This window comes from Eschrichtius robustus, chromosome 19 (genome assembly GCF_028021215.1).
Source record: "Eschrichtius robustus isolate mEscRob2 chromosome 19, mEscRob2.pri, whole genome shotgun sequence".
Lineage (NCBI taxonomy): Eukaryota > Metazoa > Chordata > Mammalia > Artiodactyla > Eschrichtiidae > Eschrichtius > Eschrichtius robustus.
The window spans coordinates 10,413,344-10,437,075 of NC_090842.1; the positions used below are offsets into that span (position 1 = coordinate 10,413,344).

Here is a 23,732-nt window from a genome sequence, read left to right on the forward strand (position 1 = left end):
GCTGAAAAGCCAAGAGAGGTGAGCCAGCATTTGGTGCTTCTATACCCAGTGAAAACACCCTTCAAAAATAAAGGTGAACAAAATTTTTAACAAACAAAAGCTGAGGGAATATATCACCAGCATGTCTACACTAGAGAAAATACTAAAGAATGCTCTTCAGATAGGAGGAAAATGACCCTAGATAGAAATCTGGAGATGCGGAAAATGACAGAGTAACATAAAGGGTAAATAGATGAAAAACTCTAAATGATAATAGTAATAGTTTGTAAATTTTACAATACCTAGTGAGCATTACTATACTGATAATAATGACACTTAACCTAGGAGGTAAGTACTTGGTATTCTAAGACCCTTGCATTGTCCAGGAAGTGATAAAGTACTAATCTGTATGACACCTTAATAAGTCAAAAATATAATCTCTACAATTACCGCTGAGACATGTAATCTCTACAATTACCACTGAGAGAAGAGTAAAATTATATAAATTTAACCAGTTAATACAAAGGGGAAGAAGTATAATTTTTTTAAAAAAAGGCAAGAAGAGAAAGGAATGTAAAACAAGTTAGACAAATAGAAAGCCAATAATAAAGTGGTATATTTAACCCCAAATATATCTGTAATTACATTAAAGTGGACTAAAAGCTGCAATCAAAAGACAAAGACTGTCAGACTGAATAAAACACACATATACAATATGCTCCTTACAAAAGTGTGTATGTTATGTTTTATATCCTTAAACATAAGGATAAAGAAAATTAAAAGAACGGGAAAAGATATACCATGGAAAGATGAACCAAAAGAAGTATTATAAGAGAAAAAACTGAGTATTTCATAATGGTAAGTTCTAATCCATAAGGAATATGTGACAATTCTAAATTTATACACATACACACACGTCAAAAGTTGACAGGATTAAGAGGAGAAATAGAGAATTCATAATCAGAGTGGAAGATTTTAACATATCAGTAACATAAAAATGTCAATAAACAGGAAATAATAGAAGATCTGAAAGTAACTGATAAACTGGAAATAACTGAATATGCTTAAACACTGAACACAACAGCAAAATGTATATTCAAGTACTTAAGAGTATTTACCAAAATTGAACATGTGCAGGGCCAGAAGTCTCAACAAATTTCAAAAGATTAAAATTGTAAAGTATGCCCTTGACCACAGTAGAATAAAATTAGACACCAATACAAGATCCTAGAAAATTCCCTTACCTGGAAACTAAGCAACACATTTCTAAATAAGAAATTGTGACTCCAAAAATTACAATGAAAATCAGAAAATATTTCAAACTGAATTATTACAAAAATTCTACATATCAAAACTTACAGAACACAGCTAAAGCCATGGATAAAGGACAATCTACAGCCCTAAATACATATATTAGAACAGAAAATGAGCTCAGCATCTATTAAGTAAGAAAAATTTTAAAGCTGCTAATTACCTAAAGAAAGCAGAAGGAAGGTAATGAAAATAAAGACACTCACAAAAATAAAACAAACATAAAATATAGAGGAACAAAGAATCCAAAAGTCACTTCCTTGAAAAAACTAATAAAATTGAAAAAGGGCTAGCGAGAGAGACAGAGAGAGAGCGTGTGCAAGAGAGCACCAGGACACACACTTGAGTGTACAAGTGAGCACACAAATGGCAGATAGCGGGGGAGAATAAAAGGACATCACTACAGATCCTATTAAAAAGATATGATGGGGACTTCCCTGGTGGCGCAGTGATTAAGAATCCGCCTGCCACTGCAGGGGACACGGGTTCGAGCCCTGGTCCGGGAAGATCCCACATGCTGCCCAACTAAGCCCCTGCGCTCTAGAGCCCGCGAGCCACAACTACTGAAGCCTGCGCACCACAACGAAGAGTAGTCCCCGCTCACCGCAACTAGAGAAAGCCCGCGTGCAGCAACAAAGACCCAACGCAGCCAAAAATTTAAAAATTAAAAAAAAATGTTTTTAAAGTAAAAATAAAAAGAAAAAGATATGGTGAACAACTTTATACCAATAAATTTAAGATATAGGTGAAAAAGACAAATTCCCAGAAAGACACCACTTAAAAATTGCTGCAAGGAGAGAAAGAACTGAAAAAAATCTATATTTTTAAAGAAAATTCTCAAAATGAAAACTTGGATCCATTTGTCTTGAACAGTAAAGTCTACCAAACGTTTAAGAAAATAAAAATGCCAACCTTACACCAACTCTTCCACAGAATAGAAAAAGAAGAAAAACTCAACTATTTTATAAGGCTTGAACTCATTAGTCATTAGGGAAATGCAAATTAAAGATACAGTGAGATAATACTGCATACCTACTACTACAATGGCTAAAATTTTTTTAGAAATTAAAAATAATAATGACCACACCAAATGTTGGCAAAGATGGGGAGCGACTAGAACTCTTAGACATTGCTGATGTGAAAAGAGAAAGGAGGAGAGGGGAGGAGAAGGGAGGGGAGGGGAGGGGAGGGGAGGGGAGGATCTAATTTCAGAGCTTGAACATCACCCCATTGTTCTAAAGTGTAAAATACCACATCTTGTAAGCTATGTGGAAAATCATACAGAGTACGCGGCAACAACAAAGCAATCAATTCTACTAGAGAAGTAGCAATGTAATTCAGCCAAAGCCATGTCAAATGATCATAGATTACTGCTTCCAAGATAATGTTAATATGTATGAACAATCAGAGTATCATTATCTTACTGAGACTGCCATGTGAAAGAGTCAAGCAAAGGTCATGCATTCATATCACTTCCATATATCTAATCTTCATGGAGGCCAGTCTATTTATATAAACTAGTTCTCAAGGGAAGCCAGCACAGCATAGTGGAAAACTCAAACTCAGGAGTTTGACACATATGTGTTGACCCAGCTCCAGCTATTTATAAGCTATCAGACCTAAGGCTGTGCCTTTAACCCATCAGAAACTCAGTCATTTTTCTTAAAATGGGGAGTGAATAGTAAACATACACTAGGAACCTAATATAAACACAGTAGGTGGGAAAACAAATGTTAGTTCCCAATCCTTTCCAAAATCCAGTTCAGTGCAAAGTCCTGATTTATATGAACTAGCAAATATAGTACAGCCATCATGACTGAAAAAAACTCTCTCCTAGGTCTGCTCCCAACAGCAACCCATGAGCTAACTGGTTTTAAGACCAACCAGAATCTAAAGAAATTAGCTTCAAGATCTACCACTCCATTTGTCTGAGTACTGGCTAAAGAACACACTTGAACTTTGTTTATGCCGAGCACTATATCCCAAGATATTCACTTACCATTATCTAAGGATCACCTTCTATACTTGACTCTGAGGTTAAAATAATTACGCAAAAAATTTCAAATCTGAAATACTGCACATCTAAATCTGTTTGCCTCCTCTTTGGTGTCTGTACTAAAAGGTGCTCGGGAAAAAAAAAAAAAAAAGGTGCTCGGAGCTGTATCTTCAAGGCAAGAAACAACAAGCTGAAATTTACTCATTTGGATCCATGATACCAATTTCACCCCTTATCCCCAGTGAGCAAAAGACACCCAGATCATTTGGGGAAAGACAGAGAAGTAAAACACCAGGTTTTGTAGCCCAGCTGTTCCAAAACTGGATGGGTGCGGGCATGGGACAAAATCTTGCTGACTGATGTGCTACATCAATCAAGCTAATGAAATGCTGACAGCCATATGGAGGTATAGCATGAAGTGGCCAAGAACGACTTCACTTGCAATCACAGGACTTTTCACACCCGGATCTTGTTGAAAATGATGGACTCTGTGTCCCTACAAAATCTCCAGGTCAGAACAATCATCAGACATATTTCTCATCAGATTTTCATCCAAGAGTGTTTAAAAAAAAAAAAAAAAAGTCACACAGGGGAGTGAGGGAAGATGGTCATTCATTAGCAAACATACTTTTAATGGACTGAAGAAGCATCAATACAACGCAGGGCCAGGCAGGCCCCGGGGCTTTATTTATCTAATTTACCAGGATAACCGTAAACTCCTTAGAATCTGTGCTTTTTTCATGTCTATGGCCCATAGGACTAACCTCCCAGTAAGATTCAATAAATAACTGCCAAAGAAACGACTGTCCTTACAGGCTGCTAACAGGCTACAAATCCGGACTGTTTTAAAACAACCCAAGTTGTTTCAAACAGTACTGATGGCCCTCTAACTTCCTTTTAAACAACGAATAAATACTGGAATCCTGCAAAGATACTGCTCACTGCAGTCTTGAATGACACTACCTAGAAATCTGTGAGGGAAAAGGGCATGCCCCTTTGCTATCAAAATTTATTTTCCCAGACAAACTTGTTAAGTCACGCCGTCTCACTTGACAAAATAACCTATGGCAAAGGACTTTTTATTACCAAAAAGAGCACATCTGACACTGTGGCAGCAACAGGCTGCGGGCAGCACTCTGCACCCTCTCTCCTTTAGATAATTCCTGACTGCAGCTATGGTTAAACCATCTGTCCCTGTGTCATGTAAAATTACACTCTGAGTCTTACATCTATCTTCCTTTATCTAAGCCACGTGTGACATATTGCTAGTCTACTTTTAGAAGCTGCAACGGACAACTCTGTCTTCTTACCCTGTACAAGTTGCCTTTGGAGCAAAACAAAGCAGGGATATTTCAAAAGATGACAGTTTAACATGAAGGACAGTAACACTTTTATAGTAAACCATATCTCTTGAGTGTGGAGTTTTATAAATTAAAAAAAAAGTTTAATAATGCTACCTACTGCTAAAATCCAGGAAAAGCCCATGAGGATAGCATCCCTCACTCCCATAATAACGCAGCTGATGACCAGTTTAATTAGCTAAATGTAGTAGTGCTGAGCCAATACTGCACAGTGCCAAAGTTTGCACAAAATAATGAAGGCAATGGTTTACTAAATTTAATAACCTGATTCATCTTATAAAAAATTAACTTTATGACAATGTTTAAATTGAACCAGCTTAACTGCATGGAGGTGGCAAGAGTGCGTCCAGAGGAATATTTAAAACTAATAATATAAAGAAAATAATGGAAGACGTTTTAAAACAATGGGCATCATCGGTTTTCCAGCACTTGTTACGTCTGATCCAATCAGGAAAACCAAGTGGCTGTGGAGGTTTAATATTTCCCTGACTTGGGTTTCAAGCTTTGCATACAAACATTAAAGTACCAGAAAAGGGAAAACATACCAAAAAAATATTAAATGCCTGCTTATCTTACACTAGGTTTCCGTGTCTAGTATAGAGGTTACAAACTGGTGATCACAGGGTAAATCAAGCCCACAGACTTGTTTCCTTTGGCCCACATATTGGCTCCCTCCTCCCTTTTTCTCTCTCCGTCCTGCCCTCTCTTGCATCCTTCTATTCTCCCTTCCTTCCTAGTACAAATTACTTGCCAGCATTAAAAAATTGGGGCGATTATGTATCCAAACTCCAGAGAAGTTGGATTAGATGTCCAGCTTCTCTGTAAAAGCTTACAATTGGAACATACTGGGCCCCCAATTCCACTTGGTGAACAGCAGGTGCGCTGAGGAGCCACTGCAGGCTAGACACGGGGTTTAGGCTCTCCTTTTGGCCACGGTCACCACCCCCGATGCTGGCATCACCTTCCAGGCTACTGTGGGCATCTGATGCTCAGATGCACATCTTAAGGGCAAGATTCCTGCTAGAGACAATGGCTCAAGCCTGACCATGAAACTGCCTCAGTCCGAATCCTCACGTGTGATCTGCCGTATCTCAAAGAAGGCTTCACACTGATCTGCTTGAGATTTTTTTTTAAGGCGTGTCCAACCCCACTTTGTCAAGCACAAGAAGGCCAGGTTGCTACCAATGCCTGGAAGAAATGGCAGCAGTGCTCAGCTTTGCACAGGAAAATACAATGGTAATGATGCAGGGACCTGCAGGGATTTGGGTCTGTGGTACCAGTTCCTTTTCCCACCTACCCTGAATTTCCCAAATGTCCCTGAGTGGTCCCAGAAACTCTGGACCTAGAACTACTTTGGGACCAAAGGGCATAAAAATGAACCGGTCAAGCAAAAAAGAGACTGGGTGCATGGCAAAACAAGACCAAAGACTGGCAAGAATTTAGGCATAGAGTAGCACTATGAATTATCATTATTACTGTTGTTACTGTTGTTGTTATTTAATCCATTTAAGATACCTCTGGTGGTCATGCAGAAGACGGACTGCCTGAAGATACTGAAGCCTTGTAATCAGCCAGCAGGGATGAGATACCTTCTTATGCTGAACAGCTAAGGGGAAAATTAGAAAACCACTGGGAAGCAGAAAGCCTGAATCTAAGTCTGAGGCAGTATCCAAGGTCTCCAGGGATGCCATCCATGCCATGGGTGAGGTTGGCAATTGGTCTACCCAGACAGGGAATCCGGGGAGGGGTGGGTTTGGGCCTGGTGATGGAAGGGTATAGAACAGTGGCCACACCCAATGAGACTCACAGGCAGGTCGGATAGATGGGGACAGAGTCACAGAATCCCCAGGCACACAGAACATCAAGGTGGGAAGCCAGGCCCCAAAGATACTAACAAAGTTCCCGCTGAAGTCGGAGCTAAGAACGAGGCCATTTCTCTCTCCAGTGCTTGGAAGGTTCCTTCTGGTTTGAGTTTTTTAATTTTCTCCAAATTGTGGATTTACTTGGGCAGCGTCCCCATTTACTGTAAATTATGGTTTTAATTATCATTTTTATTAAGATGCCCAAAGGAGCTGGGGCTTACAACACAGTAATTTCTAATGGGTTGTTATTATTAACTTATAATTGTGAAGCGCTGGAGACAAATGTTACTTGTAACTGTACCCAATTAAAAGGCCACATGGGCTTCCCTGGTGGCGCAGTGGTTAGGAGTCCACCTGCCAATGCAGGGGACACGGGTTCGAGCCCTGGTCCAGGAAGATCCCACATGCCGCGGAGCAACTAAGGCCGTGCGCCACAACTACTGAGCCTGCGCTCTAGAGCCCGTGAGCCACAACTACTGAGCCCACGTGCCACAACTACTGAAGCCCGAGCACCTAGAGCCCGTGCTCCACAACAGGAGAAGCCACCGCAGTGAGAAGCCCAGGCACTGCAACGAAGAGGAACCCCCGCTTGCCGCAACTAGAGAAAGCCTGTGTGCAGCAACGAAGACCCAACGCAACCAAAAATAAATAAATAAGTAGATTTAAAAAAATAAAAGATAAAATAAAAGATCACCACAGAGATGGTGATTTCTCCCCTCTGCACCATCATCCCCCCACCTCCCGCCCCTAGAACATACCACTAATAGAACCTCTAAGAACCAATCCACAAGTTGCAGAATCTTCCAGCACAAGGCATCTCCCTCCCTGGAGATCGACTGACACGTGCAGAGCAAGAAGACGAGCCTAATGTCTTTCATCCTGAGTTAGATCTTGGGACAATTCAAATTTGGGGACAATGTTTGTGTTATAAACCACTAGCTTTAAGGATGCGAGTTTCACCCACATTCTCCTATGAGTAACCAACACAAGGACCTTACTTTCCTAACTGATCCGATTAATGTAAACAAAGTTACGGTGATACGACGTTGACCACGATACTGAAATCTGATGCTCCAAGGGCATTTCCCATGAAACTCGAGGATATGCAGTCACTACAACTCTAAGATCAATACCGCAAAGGCAGCGACCAGATAATCCAAAGACTTAGAGACTGTGCTCAGCGAACACTAACCACAGCTTCCAACTCGTAAGAAATTACAGAACTACACAGACCTCTCCAGAAGAAGTCAAGTCACAGCCAGCCCTGCTTTTACATGTAGGCATTCTTTACAGCTACGTACAAGTACCACACAGAGGCTCCTCCACACCCCTGATAACAGAAATAAGATCCTAAATATAAATATTTACCAAAGAAGAATGCCAATTCAAGCGATGAGAATAGAGAATCAGGAAATGACCGGTTCACTTGCAGTATCTTTTTGAAACGTCGACAGGCTGCGTGTACGTGCTCTGGGCAGTAGAAGGCAGACACCATAATGTTTTGTAAAGCTATATTATAAATTCCAGCTGACTGCCCGGGAGCTCTCAAGAGGCAAGACTGACCCCAGGCTGCCTACTAGTGCTGGCTGCCACTGAGCTGGCTGAATTAAGTTCTCACCTGACCTGCCAGGAACAGTCCAGATTCCAGTGTGTTAGGAATCACAGTGAGAAAAGTACCCAAAGATTACAATTAACATGGTGCTAGGCAACCCAAAGAAGGCAGATTCTGTAAGGGCAACTAAATCCAGCAGTATCCGTGTCAGTAAGGGCGTGGGGGCAACAGGCAACCTCACAGATTAACAGGGGAGGGGCTGCGGAGTGGACTATAAAATGGCTCAACATCTTTGGGGGCAACTGGACTATATCCAATTGTTCGTGGATGTGCCCTTTCGCCCAATTATTCCATAACCAGAAATGCAGCCTATAAATATACTTGCCCACATGAGCAAAACATGTGAGAGGAATATTCAATCAGCATTGTTTGTAACAGCCAACAACCTGGAATCAACCTAAACGTCCATCAATTAGGTGAAATGAATTGATGGCACGCACAGAAAAGAACGAGGTGAAACGAGATGGAGACACAAGAAAACACGTCCATGTTCTGTCATTAAGAAAAAAAAGAAATCAAAGTACAGATTAGCCGGCAAGTATGATCCCACGGGTGAAACAAAAAGAGGGGACGTACGTGCTTAAATATGCGTTAACATTGATAATTTCAGCAAAAGAGCTATTATTGGTCAGGGGCAAGGAAGCCTTATTTTCCATCTGATAACATCTATCCTGTTTCCATTTTTAACACGTGCGTGCATGCCTGTTAGGGTAAGAAACTCAAAATTAAAAACTGAATGGTATCTAGTGGATCATTTCTAAGCCTTTATAAACTTTAATACAGAGAAAACAAGGCAAGGGAGAAAGGAAAAAAGGAAAACCCATTCTCATTCCAGACGCTCTATTTTCAGAGAAGACTGTAGAAAGAAGGTGAGGAGGAGGACCCGGGGGTGGGTTACTACCTACTGAGCACTGTGCCAGGTGCTTTATGAGATACATTATCTAATCGATGGCACACCTCACAGAAACCCTACGAAGCGCCACTCTGCTCACCTCACAGATGAGAAAACCGACAATCCCAGGGGTTAAGGGGACTCACGAGATTAGAGGGCAAAAATGGAGAAGGATCCCCAAGTGGTGTGGCCTGAGCTCAAGGCAGGGGGGCCCTCAAACCACCACACTCACCATGTGAGTTCCAGGCACACACTAGGAGCTCCTTGAGGGCAGGAAAAACCAATCTGGAACACGGCTCACCCGGCCCAACTGTCTGCTAACTCTATCTGTTAAATATGACTTAGAGAATTTCATACATGTTCTTTGTGGCTGTTACGAGGTATGTTTACATTTGTAGCATTCGCATAATGTAAGCTAAACTAAGCAACTGTCCTTCTGAAAGAGAGAGAAAAGGTCCAAACGCCGTGGGCCTCAATGTCAACAGTCTACCAATGCTTATTTCTTTTCTGTGTTACCATGTCGAGGCAAAGAATTGAGGCCTCGTCAGCTACTCTGTTACATAAAAGTACTTACTTTATGGAATCTGTCCCCAAACCGTGAGGCATTATCAAATTATCTTCTCTCTTATTTAATATTTCATCACGGGGCTCAGAATTAACACCATCCTTCGCTTTCACAAACGCTTCTCTGTGTAAGGCCTATGAGACGGGAAAACTAATCCAGAGAAATAAACTTTCTCTCCACGTTCTCCAAGGTCAATAACTTAAAAGTATGGACTTAATTTAACCCTGCCTCTATGCTTTCAACCAATGAGTTGTTTTACAAGGGACAACCTTAACACCATGGCCGTTCTAAGTTATGCTCAAATTTTTTCTTTAATTTCTAAAAGGCTTCAGTGCCAAACTTGAAAGGACTATCCTTATTAAAATCAAAGATAAAGACCACCCCCTATAAGAAGAAAGTCATACCACGTTGGATTTTTTAACAAAGTGCATGGCACTTTTAGAAATTTGGCCCAGGTCCTTAGCAAGAAAAAAATAGGATGAAACAGAAGAAGCAAAAACAAAGGCTTCCCAGTAAAAAAAATTTTTTAATCTAGTTTATTGGACAGAGAGACCACTATGTATTAAAAGGTCTCAACAAGATAAAGCTTCTTTCACTCACTGTCATTAACAAAGGAAAGAATACAGTGGCTCTATAATTCCAAACCCAGCACACGCCGTTCTGTTCAAGTTTACGTTCTTCGGAAGGCAAGACTTTTTCTGTAACTAACAAATCACACACCAAGAACACACACACACACACCCCTATGGTGTCACCTTTTCTAATTCGCACTCACAGCCATATCTACTAAGAGAACCAAAGTGTTTCTGCGTGGTTAAGAGTGGAAAGATTTACCCTGAAGTTTGGCCTTTTTTACTTTGATGGATGAATTTATAGCCACTTCAAGAGGAGAAGAGAACCCAGCTCTGACTTCACAAGCACACTTGTATTATATTACCGAGTGGTTCACTGTTTTCACAGCTGGGCCAGGATTTCCTTTCACGAACGGCAGCCGCTGTTACTCTGTCCTCTGTTCAAGACAAGGTTCTTTATGATTTAAAGCAAACAGGGCAGCCACGTAGGTTCTGCACCCGCACTTGTCCAAAGAGAGATCCCTTTCTTTTACCTTCTTAACGACCGAAGCGGCCACGATCAGCCTGTCTACCAACATATTTTCCACTCCTGTCAATTAAGAAGTGGTCAGGATGGAACTGTTTAAAAAAAAAAAAAAAAAAAAATACTCCTCTAGTCCATTGAGAGCTTCCAGAAACGAAAAGCCTGCTCCAGCCTACACCTTCAATGTGGCAATGTTAACTACTTTTCTAATTCAGGCCCTTTTTTTTTTTTTTTTTTAAATTTCTGATCGACCTTGGCTCTCACCTTTTTTAAAAAAGTAGTGTAGGACTTTGCCTCTTGAAAAGATTAAATTCTTTATGCTCCCAAAGTCATATAGAGGTGATCAAAACACCATGCTGGGAAAATTCAGCACTTTTCTGAGGCTCACTTTTAAAGGGTCCAAATTGACTTTCACTTTGTACGATGCAACTTCTCAGAAGCCTGACTTAAATTCAGTCATGAAAGCTAGATGCGCAGGGAGAAAGTTCTATTAACTTTGTGCTCTCTGGGTCCATCATGACCTGCCCTAAAATCAGTGACCCCTGCAATACCCCCTTACGTGGAAAGAAAATCTGTAACCAGACATTTACTGAGAAGTAACCATTTACTGATTAAGAAGTGCTAACTACAAAAATGAATGATACACTAAGGAGACAAAACATACAGCACTTTAAAGCAAACTGATTTTAATGCAAAAAACACCTAATCGAAGGGTAACTCTTACCTTGTAGTCATTAAGAAAAACAGTATCCCCGATAAGCTATATAATCAGACCACGCTCTCCCAGGACATCTTTAATATAATCACTTTTTTAAGTTCTGTAAAATCTAACTGTGGCTTAGCTGTGTGTGTGTGTTTCTGTTATTGCTTTGTTTTTTTAAAAATACGAATGCTGATATCATTTCAATTCAACTCGAAAATAGTAAAAAAAAAAAAAAAAAAAGTAAGTTTCTGTTTCAGGTGAGTTCTCTTGCAATAGACAGTCCACAATAATCCTGGGAAGAAGGTACCAGCAACACTAGCTTTCCAGAAGAGGAAGTAAACAAAACTCTTCATTTCCTTTCACAAGCCAAGGTGCCCAGAACGAAACACAAGGAATCATTACGAAGTTTGATGCTTACCTTTCTGGTATAACACCCCAGTGATTACAGTGCCTGGGTCCCCAGGGGACATATAATTTGTAAAAGAAATTCTCCATCGCTTTTTAAGCTATCTAAGAAGAGCTGCCTAAACCAAGTCAGACTCGCTGGAAGGGGGAGAAGGGAAAGAGCTGTCTGTTTTCAGGTTGATAACATTCTGTTTCGGAATACCATGATGAAGGACTGGCGAAACATACCAATCGTGAAATGTATACCTCTCAGGAAACATGCGATCTAACCATGACCGTGATCATGCACCTGCTTGACGTGGATGGCAGAGATGTGCCCAGTGCCTTCCAGCTGGGGCTGATTTTGCCTGGTTCCTGGGGCCTCCGTCAGCTACAGGTTTGCGTTTGGCTCCCCTCGTGCAGCTGCTGCTGCCTCTGGGCCAAGAGGGTCACAGTTGGAGTTCCCACATAGGTAACATACACGACTCGGGATGAGGCTTAACTTCAATTCGAAGAGGAGGGAGCACTCTCAGAGTCAGGGAAGGCACCCGAGCCCTAACAGAGGACTCAGGCCTGCACAGAACTTCTGTTCAACCTGCACGCCTGGAGGCTTCCCAGCTCCCAGCAGCGGGAGCCCATGCCATTGGGGAGAAGCCGCAAAAGACTCCAGTGGAGATTTTCGTCCCAGATCAGAGAGCTTGAGGAAGCACGCTCAGCTCGATTTTTTTATTTGGCTCAAGCATGCAGTCTGCCCCTCAAGCACATATGTTTTAAAGGCTCTAGAAGGCAAGGTGTACTAGATTTTCTTCAGTGCTTTGAGACAGATGGAGAATAGGAAGTAAACACGCAATCAAAGAATTTCTCGGAGGAAAAACAGATCGGGAGCCGTACTGGTTGTTATGGACTGAACTGTGTCCCCTTAAAATTCATATGTGGAGCCCTAACCCCTGATGTGACTGTATTTAGGAGCCAGGGCCTAAAGGAGGTGATGAAGGTTAAATGAGGTCATAAGGGTGGGGCCCTGATCCAATAGGACTTGTGCCCTTATAAGAAGAGAGACGCCAGGGATGGGTGCACACAGAGGAAAGACCACGTGAGGACACAGCAAGGAGGAGGTATCAAGAGGGCAAAGAGAGAAGCCGCAGGAGAAACCAACCCTGCTCAAACCTTGATCTTGGACATCTGGCCTCCACAACCGTGAGAAGCAAATTTCTGTTGTTGGAGCTGCCCCGTCTGTGGTAGTTTGCTGTAGCAATCGAACCGAATAAAACACTGCTGCGTTTGACCTGATCAACTAGATCTAAAAGGAGAAAAGTCAACGTTCCCTCAGCTTCCTGGCCTCAACCACCAGGAAGTAAGATGTAAGTGTTTATGTCATTCTTACATGAGGCAAGTAACTGAGGGGGAAGAGATGAGACTTCTATCAGAAATCTAACTTCTCCTTGGAGTTTCTCTTAAGAGAGCTGAAGGGGCTTCCCTGGTGGCGCAGTGGTTAAGAATCCACCTGCCAATGCAGGAGACACGGGTTTGAGCCCTGGTCCAGGAGGATCCCACATGCCGTGCAGCAACTAAGCCCATGTGCCACAACTACTGAGCCTGCGCTCTAGAGCCCACAAGCCACAACTACTGAGCCCACGCGCCCCATCTACTGAAGCCCGTGCACTCTAGAGCCCGTGCTCTGTAACAAGAGAAGCCACCACAGTGAGAAGCCCGCGCACCGCAACGAAGAGTAGCCCCCGCTCGCTGCAACTAGAAAAAGCCCACACACAGCAACAAAGACCCAACACAGCCAAAACAAACAAATAAATAAATATAAAATTTAAAAAAAAAAAGAGAGAGCTGAAGGAAAAAAAAAAAAAAAAATGAGAGATCTAGTTCCTTGCTACTCAAAGAGTGGTACCTGGACCAGCATCACCACCTGAGAATTGTTAGAAACGCAAATTCTCCAGCCCCAACCCCAGACCTGCTGAATCAGAGATTCTGGGAGCTGTGGCCAGCATTCTGTGTTCTAATAAGCTTCCGGGGGACTGCGGTACTTGTTCAAGGTGAAGATCCTCTGGCCTTGTGAATGCCCAGGACTGACCTTCTCCAACACACACGCTGTCTAGCACTTCACACGTACACACCACTTTTACATCAGTCCCATTCTGTCCTCAGCACCATGGTATTTGATCCTGTTATCCCCATTATACAGATAAGGAAACTGAGGCTCAGAAAAGGCAAGGCCAAACAGTTCACTGGAAGAGTAAAGACTGGCCTCTAGGACATGATGCCTCTAGAACCCCTTACAGCTTCCCCCATGGTGACGTTGTCATTTGCTCTCTGAGGACTGGTCCCCCCCCTCACCACCCCCCTTCCTAGCACCATCCTGCAAGGGCTACTCTTGGGAGTCAGACTTGAGTTAGAATCCTGCCTCTGCCACTTTCTAGGAACCTCTGAGCCTTGAAAAGGATGCTGGGTGTTCTGGGTTGAACCATGTCTCCTGCCTCAAAATTCTTATGATGAAGTCCTAAGAATCAGAATGTGACTTTATTTGGAGGTAGGGTCTTTGTGGAGGTAATCAAGTTAAAGTGAGGTCACTGGGGTGAGCCCTAATACTATATTACTGGTGTCCTTATAAAAAGGGGAAGTTTGGACACAGCATACATACCGAGAGAATGCCACGTGAACTTGAAGATACCCATCTACAAGCCAAGGAGGGAGGCCCGGACCAGACCCTTCCCTCACACCCCTCAGAAGGAACCAACCCTGCAAACGCCTTGATCTCAGACTTCTGGTCTCCAGAAATGTGAAACAATAAACTTCTGTTGTTTAGGCCACCCAGTCTATAGTGTTTGTTATAGCAGCCCTAGGAAACTAATACACTTAACTTCTAAGAACCTCACTTTCTTCAACCATAAAGGGGGATATTAAGATGTATTCTGACAGGGCTGTAAGGAACATCAAATAAAATAACTATGCAGAATCCTTGACAAGTAGCAAGTTTTCAATACGTTAGGCTTCCTATTAACACAACACTTGCTAAAAGGCTCTCCATGTGATTTACATTTCACATTCTCCTATGGAAATCTAAAAATCTGTGCAGGACACTTCATAGAATCAAGGAACCTTAGCTACTCAGGCAGCTGAGCTATTCAACTGCTAATCACTGCCCCAACTCCTCCCAAGAAGTATTTAAAGCACTGCATAATAAACACCCACAGGCAACACAGAAATTAAGAATCCGTAGTTGCCTGGGGTCAAGGTGGGGAGGAGACTGACAAATTACCTGGGGCAAAGAGGCAGGAGGAAAATTTCCGTGGAGAAGTAAATGTTCTGTATCTTGGTTGGGGTGGTGGTTTCCCTGGGTATACACATTTGTCAAAAATCATTCATGTGTACAATTAAAATGTATGCGTTTTATTATATGTAACTTATACTTCAAAAAAGTTGATTTTTCTAAAAAGGGGGAACTGTGTACCCATATTAAGAAGAAAAAAAAAAAAATCTGATCTACCAGGAATCTGAAGTAAACTAGTTTCTTACTTGAGCATTTAAAATGTTAGTTCTGAGCTTCCTGGCAATGTTGGTAAAGAAAGGAAATAGAATATAGTGCCCTCTCTATTAAATGAAAAAGAGCATACCAATTCTTTAGGAGAGATGAGCTTTGTTCTCTTAACAACTCTGAAATTTTATCAGAGGAATCCCTATATGAGAAACACATGTTAAAAAAATAAACCAGGAGTTGGCAAATATTTTCTATAAAGGCCCAGACAGTAAATATTTTCAGCCTTGCAAGCCCTATGGTCTCTGTCACTGCTGTTTTAAACATGAAAGCAACCACAGACAGTAAGTAAATGAGTGAATATCTCTGTGTCCCAATAAAACTTTATTTACAAAAATAGGGAAGGGCTAGATTTGACCCACGCACCACAGTTTGCTGACCCCTGGAATAGACAATGCACTTTTAACATTCAATTCTAAGCTGACCTGAAGCCAAACAAGAACAAAGCATGGGAGGACAAGAAGGCGACCTTGACCTGTAGATTTTCTACGAAAGAAAATGTTAATAATTACAACAGCCAAGTTCAGAACTCATGTGGATAACAACCAAAGAAAACTTAATTTTAGACAGTTTACAAGATTCTATAAAAGTCTCTATAAGGTGAATCTCATTTAAACAAATATAAATTTAAACAAAAATAAACAAATAACAAATTTTTAAAGTATTCAATTTGCATCAAAATCTTATTACACTGTTTGTTTCACCCTGAATTTCATTCAACTTACTGTAACTGCATCAGCTTTTCATTGCAAAGCTGGATGTTTAACTATAAACTATATCCTGCCTCTCCCTTTGTGTGTAAAATTGACAAATGTGTTGTTTTTGGATTCCAGAATTCTGGAGAAAGCCAACCTAAATGAATTAAGATGACTAATGTGTTGATTCTGTTTCCAATCCAACAAAATGTTAATGTAAGAACCCATGTCTTATGATGCTCTGTGTTTTAGTTCAAATTTAACATCAAATATTGAATGAGGCAGTTTCTAAGTAAATTACTAAGCTAAAAATATTCCTTCAGCATCGCAAGAACTCCATCTTGTTTAAATAAATGGAAATTTGAACATCTTTGCTCACATCAGCCTAAATAAGAAATTAGAAAAATGCAAACCTCCATTACAGGTAACGGTATTGATTTCATCTTTCTGTGGAAAGGAGCACAACATTGTCTATCGAGGAAAAGGATTTATTTCAAGTGATTCACCCACAATCGTGATGTCAAGCAACATCCTACACGCAATCAATGCTTAAGCAAAACGATGTTTTTCTGGTGTGCCAGGTAATTAATCACATCCAAGGTGAAAGATCACGAAGATACCGTGAATGCAGTGGTGAGATTCACAACCACCCATGTGTCTCTGAGCGTCCGGCTACTGCGGGGTATCTGGCACTACTCGTTCTTTTGTAGCATGATGTTTTTACAAATGTTTTCACTGCATTTACTTAACATTTGGCTGAGGAGTTCCTGTGGCTATAACACACTGCTACACAGTTTTGTTCTAAGTAAACTAACATTAGTTTTTCATCACGTAATATTTGAGTAATTTCTATTTCCACAGAGGCAGTAACTACTACACTTTTAAAAGCTGTTGGAAATGTGGCAAAGCCCGAATTCAATTCCATAAACATTCATCATGGACCTTCCATGAATAAGACGCTAAATGTCAGATCCTGGGTGTTCAGCTAATTCTAATACCAAATCTTTCCAGTTTTCTTAAATCAATTACATTTACTGACCACCAAAAGACGAATTTTAATAATTACCTTCCATGTGAAAATCAAAACTATGAAGAGATTATAAAAAGAAGGAAATCAATAATTTGGAGGGGGTGGGGGGGCGGCCGATCTTTCAAAAAAACAGAAAAAATTAAAATTTTATAGGGAAGAAATTAGAAATCCAGGCTCTAGAAATGGAAACTACATAGAATATATGTATTTTGCCCCTAGGTTTTAGATTCAACTATGACAGGCTGTCAGTAACTGAATTTTTTTTTTCATTACCTGCCAGGTACTTAGGAAATTTCCATTGTTTAGCAAAGGGTAATTCTGAAATCAATAATACTTTATTAATTACATGCTGATAAATTTCTATCAGGAAAGCAACCGTGACAATAAAAACTTAAACCTCTCTAAGAATATTTTTATTTCTAATTCTATTCAATTCAATGATTTTTTATGAATAAAAGCACTCTCTACAGAAAGTATGTGCATTTAACTGCTATTAATGATTGTAATTCCTGAAAACTATCAGGATTTCTTAATTCAGGATCCATGGACTATCCTTCCCTCCCGCCCAAACTTGCACAGAAATGCCAGGCTACAAATGCATTGATTTTACCCCTGTGGAAAGAAGCCAGAAGTCCCATGATATTCTCAAAGGAGTAAAGGGTGCAAAAAAAAAGGTTAAAATCCAAAAGCCTGGAATTTTTTTTTTTTTTTAATGAGAAAGCTGTGAAAACACTGTTTGCTCCCCCTGAAAGCTATACAGAAAGAAGCCAAGTATGGTACTTGACAAAATTGATGGAGTCGCAGAACAGGTCCATCCACGCAATCTGACCATCTTGGCGTCAGAAGGGGAACTCAACCATTACACATCCAAAGCCCTGCCCAGCACTTAAGTCACCTCTGCAGCATCATCTGTAAGCAGCCACCCAGCCTACGCTCAGCACCTTTGTGACGGGGAACTCACTTGCTCAAGGCAGCCTGCTCTGTTTCTGGAAATGAGGCAATTCCCTGCTTGGTTCCTAATGGGTGATGAAGACAAGAGAACAACTCCTTCTGAAAATCAATCGCCATAAGAAAGTACATTCCACGGGGGTGGGAATGTTTTGTTTACTGCTGTATCCCCGGGTCCCAGAACGGTGCGAGTACACAGTAGGTGCTCAGTAAGTGTTTGCTGCAAGAATGGCTTGTTGAATGACTGACTGCTGTTCATCTGGTAGCATCCCTAGTAGAAAGCAATGTTTCTTTAACAGCATGGTTCTTACAGCTTGAACTGTGTCACTCTAAAAAAAAACGTATGTCCAAGTCCTAACCGCAGAAACCTCGGAAGCTGACTTTATTTGAAAACTGGGTGTTGATAGAGGTGATCAAGTCAAAATTAGATCATGAGTGTGGGCTCCAATCCAATCTGACCTGTGTCCCTATAAAAAGGAGACATTTGGGGACTTCCCTGGCAGTCCAGTGATTAAGACCCCACGCATCCACTGCAGGGGACACAGGTTCGACCCTTGGTCGGGGAACTAAGATCCCGCATGCCGTGCAGCACGGCCAAAAAAAAGACATTTGGACAGAGAGTCACACACAGAGGGAAGATGATGTGAAGACACACACGGAGAATGCCATGTGATGGTGCTGGGGTGGACTGTCCTGGGTACCTCTCATACCCACGTTCACTCTCCCGGTCCCATCTCACCCCAGCTGCTGCTGCAGCCACCGGCTCTGTGCAGCTGTCAAGAGATTTCACACAAATGCAACTGGACAGCCTCACTTGGAGCTGCAGTGGGCACCCCCCCCCCCCATTCCTGTCGTGGAGCATGGCACACTCGCAGAAACCTGCTCGGGACCCACACATGTGAATCCAAAAAAACCCAGGGCATTTAACACCTATGGGGCTACCCCGATCTGATGGGGCGGGAGGCGATGGCTAAATGCAACTCCCCTTTCACTGCACAGGCCAGCAGCTCTGAGATGCACTTCATAAGCCTCCTCAGCAAGTCCCTGGACTGAGCACCAGTGGCCCACAGCGCTGCCCGATGCATAACATGCCCCTGCCCTGCTTAGCCTCCATCCCTCACTCATGCCCTCCGAGGTCACACCCCAAACTACCCTCTGTCTCAGGTTCTGCTTTTGCGGGGGAGGGGGACCAAGCTAAGACGAAAACCTCTTAAAACATTTTCAATACAGAACACAAACTTACCAGTTTAGTTTTTATAAAACTTGAATCATTATACAAGTTTTCCCACCCCATTCTAATCAGCTGAACACTGCTTCCCTACAGAACTTGGTCCATTGGTCCCACCTCTGTCCCTCGAAGTAAGCCAGGTTCATCTCTCTCCAGTAGAACTATCACAAGAACTAATGTACGTCAACCCCTTCTTCCACGAGTTAACTAACAGGTGCTCCTAGGACGGGATTCGATGACTTTGCTTGTCTGTGCTCCATCCAGAAATGACCACAGTATTCTAGATGTGGTCTGATCACTGGCGCTGTGTACCTTTCTTGACCAAAAACACCATGAAAGCTTCAGCCAACCAAAGGTGTAAACAGGTTGTCTGCATCAGACGCTTTATTGGTGCAGATGTTAAGGGCTGCAAGCAACGTTGCCTGGTAGAAACTTCTCTGAGCAGCTGTAGGTAACAGAGATGCCAAATGACGACTGCAACTGAGAAGGCCCCTCTTCAATACGTGCTCCCCTCTTACATGGGTGGAGGCGTGCTACACACTTCACTCCCGCTCCCCCGCTGCATGAGCACATGGTCTGTACAATGATTACCGGCAGTCTACAGCAGTTGGGGGATCGCTCCTGACGGCAGACGGACGCCCGCTGGCTACTCAGAGTGGCCGCCCCCAAATGGGTTTTATTATCATGCAGGAAAAAAATTCAACCATTTTTTAAAAATAATCAAGGGATAAGGATCCTTATATCTTTCTTTCTTGGAAAAGTTCAGTTAAACCCAGAGATGTTTGCTCTTTTTTTTTTTTTTCCCCCCTTCTTCTCTTCTCCTGTTACCAAGGGAAGAAGACCAGCACCCAGAAGGAATTGACACTTGAGCCCCTGAAGAGTAAGGGCCGGGCTCAGGCTCATCTTCCTCTCCCCTTCTGTGCTCCCATTCTTACTTTGAGCTGACCCTATAACACACTTCCTAACTGCTCAACTGAGTTCTGATTAAGCATTATAAAAAAATAAAACAAATTAGGTGCGTGCTGTGAACGTCTGTTGGCAAGTACAATAGCATGGTTCTTAACATGAAAAGTAAATTTAATAGAATTAAAGAGAAATATTTCATCGAAGACAGAATAACTGAAAGTCGGGCTGTGCCGTCAGCAAACGCGGGGTGGCTCCCGCTATAGCACCAGGGGGGCGGCGTGGCCGTGTGATGCTCTGCAATCCTACAGCGAGGGCTACCATCCGCTCTCCCAGAGGCGGTGGGGCAAGCCATTCAGACGGCCAGCCGACAACCACTTTCCGGACAACTGTCATCATTCCGGCCACTGGGAAAGCTGATCTGTTCCAAAGAATTCGCATTTCCCTGGAGAGAGGCACTCTCTCCCTGGGCTGCGCTTTTCACACCGTCTTGTGTCTGTGGTTCGCGATGCTCACGCACTGTGGGAGAGGCTGAGGCTTGAACTAAATGGATGTGGAAAAAGACAGGCCTGCTTTATTCTGTCTATTAAGTGTGGACACTGTCCAAGTGGGGCACACAAAGCCATGGCTTTGCAGAAATCCCTTCTGCTGTGCAGCGGCAGTTGCGTCCACTGCCAAAGGGCAGTCGAACAAAACAGGCAAATATTTATCCAACTCCCAAAATGGGACAGAGACGGTGGTGACAAGTGAAGGCGTCCCTCAACAGGTCGGTCCGTGAATTTACAACGCAGTTGATTTTCCTTCCCTATTTCATACAAGGGTGCACCTGACACCAGCTCCTTTTTACCTCTTAAGCAAAAACATAATTCCCTTTGTGTTGGCGTCCATACAAAAGTGCCCATGATAAAAAGTTAAGAAGCTAAGTTTAAAACTTAGTCCCAGTAACAAAATGAAAGATAAGGAAACTCATGGTGAACAAGACAAAGTGACACACACCACGCTGGGTGCCTTCACTTCATCTCACTGAAGTCTCACAACGCTATGACGTTGGTGTCCTGGTGCCTGGCTTCACGGACGGGGAAACTGAGACTCAGGGGTTAAGAACAGGGAACAAGGCCCCAGAGTTACCAAGTTGAAAAGTATATAAGTTTAAAAAAAAAAAAAAAAAAAAAAAAGCATGTCTAATTATCCAAGAAAGAGTGAGGGCTCAGAATCCAAAATAAAACCTGGCAGTGGATACACATGTATGTTGCAGCCTTGCTGTCCCAAGACTTAATAATTTTAACCAGCTTTCCCATTTCAGGTACGTCTTTCTGGATGAAGGGATCCCCACTTGTGTTAACATCCTCTTATCCTCCCCGACTCCTGCCCTTGGCAGCCGGACAGCCTGTGTGGTTAGGAAATCTAGGAGAGAGCGCTGGGCCCATGGGGCCCTGTCCTTCCTCTCCTCGTACAGACATCACACGCCCCACTCTGCTCTGCTGTGTGCCTGCTGCGGAGCGGGGCGGGTGGTCTGGTGGGACCCGGCAGCAACCCATCCCCCTGTCAAATTCTGGGGCTCAGGATCCGAGAGCCCCCCACCGGCCCCCACGTAGAGGCCATGCTCCCCAATATCAGCTGGGCCAGGCGTTAAGGTGATGCACTAGCCTTCTGTTCGCCTTACACTGTGTCCTATTTCTCAATCAGTTCATAACTTGGAAAAGGGGGGGAAATGTGTTATTTGCTGGGGCCTTGAAACCTCCACACCTCTTGACGGGCGACCTGACCAATCTGAGCTTGGATTCCTCTCATTAGAGTAAAACGTTCTACGGACCTCGTGTCACTGTAATTTAAGAAGAGTGTGGCTGCACATTTCAAATCAGTTTGGAATTTATAAACAGATGGGATATAACAGCACACTATTAGGTTTTGTCTTCTAGACCCAAAAGGTTCACAAGTCACGTGATTAAGGCTCGAGAGAGAGAGAGAGGTCTAAAGAGAGAGCCGTGTAAGAGCCAACACCAGAGTACACGTAACCCAGGAGACAAGATCCGAAAATTTTCTCACCCCGTCCTGAGAGTCGAAGGAACCTATTCTAAGTCTGAATCTATACCACAAGCGGATCCTTTTTTTCAGCTCTGTGTTATTCCTTGTTTCACTGTATCACTATACTCTTTAAAAAGCAGAGGCATATCGTGAAATCCCATGCTTTGTAAAAGATTCCATTATAAGAGTAATCATTATTGAAACTTTCAGCCCAGATGTAATTTCTTACATGTTACAACAAGTTTGGCACGCATTGTGAATTTCAGCCAAGGTTGATAAAGTTCAATACCTTGGCTAACCAACCATGTGTACTACTCATTATAGAAGTAATAAATAGATTCATCAAAATGGACATGAAAAAGCCATAAGAAAATCCAATGCCATTTCCAGCCTGCTGCCATAAAAGCACCCCTTGGACTTCAATTTTATACGTAGTTATCACACCTACCCATCATTCAATACCAGGCATACATAAAACAATCATCTACCCACATTTGCATGCTAAATAAATTCCAGTTAGAGAAGTGAATTCTCTATCCTAGAGATCGCAAAAGTTGCACAAATGCACACATGCTTCTATGTTCAACTCCTAAAAGAATTCATATCAAGTACAAAGGGAATCAGACAGACCCGCCTACAAATATCATTTTCCTTCCCATTATCTTTTTGGGTCAGTTTTAGAGGAAGTGGTTTAATTTTTTCCCCCAGTAATCCTTTCAGTCTAATTATTCTTTAGCCTCTTGATAATTGAAAAATTTAGCAGAAAGAAAAGAAAGCCTGATTTAGATCAATGTCACGGATGGAAGAAAGAACTCAGTTCTCAGTTCACAGAACGGAAGAGCCTCCTATGATCAAACGTACAGGAGTCGACAGAGCTGGCCTCTAGGATCTGAACGCAATTAACAAAATTTCCTTTATTGGGATAAGAAAACCAGAGTGACTGCCTAGTTGAAAATCCAAGTTCTCCCTATTGCACTTCTCTCTCTTGTGCTTCTAAGAAGAAATACGAACACTATTTCAGATGTTTACTTTCAAGGAAACAAAAGCCTTCCCCTCTAAGAAGTCCTCTCCAACATCTGGTCAGCCGCAATGGAGCTGACCAGCGCCGGGCTCTGAACCAGACTTTAAAAGTCATGCTGCACGTTTCAAACGCTGCCCTGAACTTGCTAATCCTCTGCTGGGGAAACAACTCCTCCCGAGTCGCTGCACCTCCACTCCAGGAGGTGAACCTGATGCGGGAGAGTCTACACTCTTTATTTCTCAGCAAGGGCCTGTCTTCATCCACAGAGGACAGTGGAGCCAGCTGTGTCTACACTGCAGGGTCTACACACCCCCGCCCCGGCACTGGGGTGTTGCAGTGTGCAGGCAACACCTCTCCCCACTATCTGTGTGTCACACTTCTGTCCTCTTCCATCTCGCTGGGCCAACAGCACCGTATGCCAGAAACGGCCTCTTGCTGCAGTTTAATGCTTTCTTTCGGATTTTCTCTCTTGGATACATCAGCACAGTGGGATCACTGTGTGATAATATTATAAATGTTCTCATACTCTCCTGGTTCTTTTCACATCTACCGTGGAGAAAAAAAACATGATCAAGCTT

General features: G+C 42.5%; 1 protein-coding gene across 1 annotated transcript in view; it reads right to left on the bottom strand.

Annotated features, from left to right (window-relative positions):
- Positions 1–23,732, bottom strand: part of WWOX (WW domain containing oxidoreductase) — a 973,507-nt gene that overhangs the window by 917,049 nt on the left and 32,726 nt on the right. The window lies entirely within an intron of this gene.